The following is an 8,113-nucleotide window of genomic DNA, read 5'->3' on the forward strand; positions in this document are numbered from 1 at the left end:
GTGATGTGTTTAATACTTATTTTACCCACTGTATATAAATAGAAATAGAAATAAACATAAATATAAATTAAATATATACAAAAATTTAATTTGTTATTCAGACTATATGTGGGGTGGTCACACACTATACCATTCAAAACTTGGAGTCAGTATAATTATTATTATTTTTTAAAAGAAATTATAGAAACAAATACTTTTATTTAGCAAAGATGCTTTAAATTGATCAAAAGTGTCACAAAATGTTACAAAAGGTTTCTATTTGAGATAAAAGCTGTTCTTCTGAAAATTCTGTTAAAGAAACTTAAAAAAAATTGTACTCTGCTGTTTTCAACATAATAATGTTTTTTGAGCAGCAAATCAGAATATTAGAATGATTTCTGAAGGATCATGTGACTGGAGTAATGATGCTTAAAATTCAGCTTTGAAATCACAGGAACAAATTACATTTAAAAATATATTCATAGAAAACTTTTACTGTTTTTGCTGTACTTTGGATCAAATAAGTGCAGGCTTGGTGAGCAGATGAGAATTCTTTAAAAAACATTAATAATAATAATAATAATAATAATAATGCATTTTATTTGTAATGTGTTTTTTTCTAAAACCCAAAGTGCTACAGTAAAACTAAAACACATAAAAGAACAATTCAAAAATACAAGAAGTAATTAAAAACAACCTTAAATAAATGCATCTTAATCAAATTTTTAAAGCAATCCAGATTTGGTGCATTTCTGCAAGGAAGTGTATTCCATAATTTAGGGGCTTTGCATGAAAAAGCTCTTTTCCCCATAGTCTTAAGTTTGCATGAGGGCTGATAAAGTAAAAGAGAACTGGCAGAGTGGAGGGAGCGAGAACGAGCTCATGAACTTATAAAGAGCAAAGATACACTAGTGCAGTCCCATGCAGTGCTTTGTATGTTAAAATGAGAATTTTTAAAATTAATACATAGCACTGAAAGCCAGTGTAACTGTGAACGCACAGTGTAATGTGTTCCTGTGGAGTAAGCACATTGAATGTACTGGAAGGCCAGAAAAATCATTAAAAAACTTACTTTTTAAAAACTTTTGACTGGTAGTGTATTTAAAATAAATAAATAAATAAATTACAAAAGCACACAAAATTTCTAAAACTAAAATTTTGAATGAATACACGAAATATAAAATAAAATTAAAATTATTAACAAAAACTATAATGACACTCGATGACACTAAATTTGCATTGATTGACCTGAATGTAAACGTTCAAATAATAATGAAAAACCCTAAAATGTAAAAATAAATAAATAATAGTTTAACAATAATTTACTGCATTCTGTCATTTGATAAAAACGGATCTGATCATTAAATATCCATGAACAGAATCTTTTGCAGCAACACAGGCGTATAATCACTTACTGTCATAGAATAGTCATATTTACTACAATGGGGCCTTAAAAACCCGAGAAAGTCCGCCAATACAACATTAATTGTAACATAATAATAATAATAATAAATTAATTAATTATATATATATTTTTTAAACAGCAACAACCCCATTAATTCTACTACTACTACTAATAGTAACAACAACAATATAAATTATTTATTTAAGAATGCTTCATAGGTTATTGGCCGTAAGTAAACAGTAAAAAGTTTATACACACCTTGAATCTGATCGATGGTGGAAACAGCAGAAGGAGACCAAACTGATCTGAGAGCGTCATACAGGAAGAAGAAGTGAGTGAGTGCTGGAGATTAAAGCGAAAAGGATGGAAACAGAGCCATATAACGCAATTTAACGCGCCTTTATTTCAATGAACTAGAGTTAAAGGCGATGGACGAGTTTCCCCAGCTAATGTGTTCGTGATCTGGAAAACACAGACTGTCGTTATTACCACGGTAAGACTTTATAAAGCTTTATAATCTAACATTAGCCAACTAACTGCACAAGTTCACACTCATCATACTGTATCATAACGATTCACCATTAAAAAAAAATTAATCAATAAAGGCGGCCCTAGCTGTTGGTTATTTTGTGATATGATAGAAAATAATGTAAAGTGAGTTTGAATGTGATATATCACTTGTTTGGAGATGTAACACTTTATTTTATCTCTGTGTGATTTAATTTGTCAGCACAGTCAATAGTATTACTTGTTCACTACTTAGTAGTTTATATTATACTCACTAATAAGTAAGAATACTTTTTTTTATTTTTACTGTACCTTTAAGACTTATATGTAAACGAATGTGTCCTTCATTAAGTTGATATAGTTGCATAGTAAATCTGTGTAACACTGAATTATTTCATTCACAAGTGCAAGAGAAATCCAGTTTTGTTTGTGACATGTCCTCGTTTATATCACAGGGTTGGAGGCGTAGGTTGAAGACGTTGGCCACATGATGTTGGACTACGCCGATGTGAGTTTGACTCCAGATGAACGGGTGCGAGCCTTGACCCAGAAGAGCAGCACGGTGGACATGAGTGAAGGTACTTCTCCATCTCATGCATTTCAAACACACTCCCCACGTGTACGCCGAGGAGGGCAACACAGAGCACGCCTTTGTCCTCTACAACATATACATCACGTAAGAAGACCTGAATGATGCTCTCGCTCCATCTGTTGCATTTTAAACAGACACTAAACTGAAAATGAAAGCTCTTTTATCATTTACTGACCTTTATGTCGTTCCAAACTTGTCTGTCTACTTATTCTGAGACTTGAAAAAGTGTTTTTCTGCAAAAGAAAGAAATTAAAATGGGTTGGGAACAAGTTGTAAATTACTTGTAAATTGCTATAATTATTTTTGGGTGGGTTATCTCTTTAATGGGAGTCTCCGTTGTGTGTGTAGTGTTGATATATATTTTACTTATAAAATTATAAAACTCTAAACCCTTTTAACTACCAAACCCACCAATCTAAAAACTCAAAAACCACCCAGAATATAAGCTGTGTATGTGTATCGATAATCTCAAGTTTTCATCATACCTTGTTGGTTGTCTAAATTTAGCTGTTGTTCCTCACACAGAAGCTAAAGGATACCTTGATTGGTTGTCTAAAGTTAGTGTTTCCTCAATTTAGCTGTTGTTCCTCCTCAAGCACAGAAGCTAAAGGAGATGTATGACCGAATTGCTGATGTTCATCCTCAAGCAGAGCAGCTAAAGAAAACATTTACATGAGGAGATATGAAAACCATTTTTCCCCAATCACATGCTTTTATGAGTTTATCAGCAAAAACATGATTCATCATTCCTTTATTATGATGTGACACTGGCTGGTCTACCTGGATGATTCGCTAAAGGCTTGTCAAAACAATATTAATACCAACAATAAAAAATTCCATAAAAAATTATCTCCCAAAAACACAGACAAACAAAGAATAATTTCCATAAAAAAAAAACTTCCATAAACAGAGACTTTGATTTAAGCTTGAATAAATCCCAGCTGTTTCTGAGGCAGTAGTTCACCCCAAAACATTAAACTTTATATGTAGGTCAGCAGCTACCAGCACTCACGCTCAGGCCATCCAAGACTTAAACCAATTTCTTCGAGAACAGCAAACAAAATAACAGTAAAAAAAAATTTTCGCTGAAACCATTTTCCTTTGAGAGTCAAAATTTGGTGATTCATAATATGTAGGTCAGCAGCTACCAGCACTTTGAGAGTCAAAAAAGCATATCAGGCATGTTTATACATGCTCGTAACAGCAGCTTATCAGTCCTTCAGTCTAAACTGTTTCTTCAATTCAGTGACTTTTGGAGGAACTGGAGCGCTGAATGAGTTGGCAAAACCCGGCATCACAGGATCATACACCGGTATTTCGGCTCATGTCGAGTCGGAGTGACTGTCAGGCGTCCGAAAGTGAATCTTTATCTACTAAAATTACTTACTAAATCAGAATTCTAATCTATATATAACCAAATGTTTAAGACGGTTCAATCCGATTTGGTGAACTGGTTCATCCAATACATTCTTATTCTTCTCCTGTTTGTTTGTTTTTTAAACAACATTTAATCTATATAGAATCTAAAGTGTTACAATAGAAAGGAACATAGAGAAGATGCATAGCAGTTTAGTACTTATGAGACCTGTCACAGAAAGACTTGATATTTGCTACCCTAATAAGATAGATAGATAGGTAGGTAGATAGATAGATAGGTACAGTTTAATACAGTTTAATACAGTTCTTGGATAAGTTTTACCAATACAGTGCATTAAGACATCTGACTGGAGAATACAGTTGTCTTACTGCAGTCATCATTCAGATATCGCTGTCGCTCTGCTCCACAGACTCACCCCACTCAAACAGCCTTCCTGTCCAGCGCTGACCTGCATACTCACTGCTCATAACAGATGATGCTGCCGGAGTCCATTGCCATCGTCTGCTCTCCAAAATGAGATGCAATGGACACTTAAAGGGGTAGTTCACCCAAAAATCAACATTCTGTCATTAATTACTCAAACCCATAAGACCTTCGTTCATCTTCTCTGTCATAATAAGATACTTCAAAATACCCATAAGATACCCTCGTTCATCTTCAGAACCAATTCACCAAAATAAAATAACATACATACACAGTTGAAATATACACATTTAAAATAATTTGTATCATAACAAACGGAACTGAACTAAAGGTCAACTTCCCACATTCCAAAAGGACTTCCTCACATAAACATATTTTAGTTTAAGCAATTGGTGCATCCATCTGAAAGAGTTCCACTGTTCTATGATTTTTGTTGTATTATTATTTTTTTTTAAGCTTTTGGTGCATCCATCTGAAAGAGTTCCACTGTTCTATGATTTTTGTTGTAAAGTCTTGATCAAAATATACTCTGCCCCCCTGTAAGTTATCTCTTTCTTTGTCCAGACAGCCTGTAAAGGCTGATTTATATTTCTGCATCGGACCTACGCCGTAGCCTAAGCATAGATGCACACCCTATGCTGTAGCCCGAACCCCTTCCTCCGTATGTACTTGAGTTCGGTGTGTGTTTATAATGTGCACGCGCGTCAATCCTACGCGGACCGCAAGCGCTGTGATTGGTCTGCTAGAACCCCTTCCTCCGTATGTACTTGAGTTCGGTGTGTGTTTATAATGTGCACTTTAATATATTTTAATGTTACACACCTTCTTATATCCTATTAAAACAAAGCAAAGAACAAGTGTCTTATAATTTATTATACTTCATAACATAATAAATCAGTAGTTAAATGTGACAAACGACGTTGGTCTGCCGTGGTACAAGTCCTTGTGGAGATTGAAAGAATGCCATATCCTCTCCTATTCCGTTGATGTCTCCTTTTTGTAGTTTTAAATAACGATTTAATGATTTGATATTTATTTGCCGCCATCACGGCTATAAGGCTTCTCCAACAAGCCGCTCCATCTTTGGCTTTTGTCGTGGTACTGCAGTTACACCAGCAACATGCCCGTGGACACTGTAGACTAGCGGTCTGCATGTGTACTGCACGCCGACGCAGCCAACGACGCAGAAGTATGAATGAAAACTGATGCATAGCCTACGATGTAAAGGCTGCGGCATAGGTCTGACGCAGAAGTATAAATCAGCCTTAACACTCGTTGTTTCATGTTCCGTGTCAAAAATCTGACCACAATGGACCTTAGTTGTGATTTCATTGGGGATTTTTGTTGATAAAGTACGATACGCTTGTACTGTTGTCAGGTGTTCAGTGATACTGCAGGCCTCTTTCAAAAGCCTTTCCACAAATCCCATGAAGTCGGTTCCTTCTCTTATCCAGTAGATCTGTATATTATTTTACCAAGATTTATTTTCTAGATAATCAGTACTTTAGCGCAGCAATTTGTTTTGTTGTATAAGAAAGCTTACAGCTTGCGCTGAGAGCTGCTGTTTTTCTTCCACCTCAACAAATCGCAAATCTCTAAATCAGAGTCAGTTTTTACCATGCCGATCGAACACGTGGCATCCCACTGGAAGTCCATGGAATTTTACATCTTAAAGATACATCTTTTACATCTTAAATATAAATATATTAGGTTGTCTGTGATTTTTAAAGTTGGAAAAGTCATTTAAGTTAATAATCCTATATTGAGTATATACAGGTCCTTCTCAAAAAATTAGCATATTGTGAAAAAGTTCATTATTTTCCATAATGTAATGATAAAAATTAAACTTTCATATATTTTAGATTCATTGCACACCAACTGAAATATTTCAGGTCTTTTATTGTTTTAATACTGATGATTTTTGGCATACAGCTCATGAAAACCCAAAATTCCCTATCTCAAAAATTAGCATATCATGAAAAGGTTCTCTAAACGAGCTATTAACCTAATCATCTGAATCAACTAATTAACTCTAAACACCTGCAAAAGATTCCTGAGGCTTTTAAAAACTCCCAGCCTGGTTCATTACTCAAAACCGCAATCATGGGTAAGACTGCCGACCTGACTGCTGTCCAGAAGGCCATCATTTGACACCCTCAAGCGAGAGGGGTAAGACACAGAAAGAAATTTCTGAACGAATAGGCTGTTCCCCAGAGTGCTGTATCAAGGCACCTCAGTGGGAAGTCTGTGGGAAGGGAAAAAAGTGTGGCAAAAAACACTGCACAACGAGAAGAGGTGACCGGACCCTGAGGAAGATTGTGGAGAAGGACCGATTCCAGACCTTGGGGGACCTGCGGAAGCAGTGGACTGAGTCTGGAGTAGAAACATCCAGAGCCACCGTGCACAGGCATGTGCTTTTGAACCAAGGAAACAGCGGCATAAGCGCCTGACCTGGGCTACAGAGAAGCAGCACTGGACTGTTGCTCAGTGGTCCCAAAGCCCTTTTTTCGGATGAAAGCAAATTTTGCATGTCATTCGGAAAATCAAGGTGCCAGAGTCTGGAGGAAGACTGGGGAGAAAGAAATGCCAAAATGCCTGAAGTCCAGTGTCAAGTACCCACAGTCAGTGATGGTCTGGGGGTGCCATGTCAGCTGCTGGTGTTGGTCCACTGTGTTTTATCAAGGGCAGGGTCAATGCAGCTAGCTATCAGGAGATTTTGGAGCACTTCATGCTTCCATCTGCTGAAAAGCTTTATGGAGATGAAGATTTCGTTTTTCAGCACGACCTGGCACCTGTTCACAGTGCCAACAACCACTGGTAAATGGTTTACTGACCATGGTATTACTGTGCTCAACTGGCCTGCCAACTCTCCTGACCTGAACCCCATAGAGAATCTGTGGGATATTGTGAAGAGAAAGTTGAGAGACGCAAGACCCAACACTCTGGATTATGCTATCGCCCCCTATCGAAGCATCCTGGGCCTCCATAACACCTCAGCAGTGCCCACAGGCTGATTGCCTCCATGCCACACCGCATTGAAGCAGTCATTTCTGCAAAAAAAAGGATTCCCGACCAAGTATTGAGTGCATAACTGAACATAATTATTTGAAGGTTAACTTTTTTTGTATTAAAAACACTTTTCTTTTATTGGCCGGATGAAATATGCTAATTTTTTTTTAGATAGGAATTTTGGGTTTTTCATGAGCTGTATGCCAAAAATCATCAGTATTAAAACAATAAAAGACCTGAAATATTTCAGTTGGTGTGCAATGAATCTAAAATATATGAAAGTTTAATTTTTATCATTACATTATGGAAAATAATGAACTTTTTCACAATATGCTAATTTTTTGAGAAGGACCTGTATATTAAAGGATGTCAATATCTTTACAATACGTGTGCACCTGTTCAGGACGGGATACTTAAGGCTGACAGACTATGGCATGGAGGAAATCTCAACCTGCACTCAGAAAGGCTTTCATCCGCACCCCAAAGAACCTCCTTTTACTGTAAGTGACATCAACCTGTTATTTACCTGTGTTTTGAAAGGACATAAGCATTATGTTTCATGAGTCATATATGATAAATAGTTTTTGTCTTGTTTTTTTTTCCCCCTTCAGGGTGGCAACCACATTAGAATCACAGAAAGCACTGTATCAATGCTAGACCTGCGATGATCCATCTCTGGTGTTCACAGCGGTACCATGAAGCTTATTTTTTTTAATCTGCCCTCGTTAACTCCTCTGATGACTCGCTCTCATATGGCACCAGCTTTCACTGGTGGTGGGTTTCTTATGGACAGACACTCATCTAAAACTAGCACTTTTTG

The sequence above is a fragment of the Cyprinus carpio genome, chromosome B8 (genome assembly GCF_018340385.1).
Source record: "Cyprinus carpio isolate SPL01 chromosome B8, ASM1834038v1, whole genome shotgun sequence".
In the NCBI taxonomy this organism is placed as follows: Eukaryota; Metazoa; Chordata; class Actinopteri; order Cypriniformes; family Cyprinidae; genus Cyprinus; species Cyprinus carpio.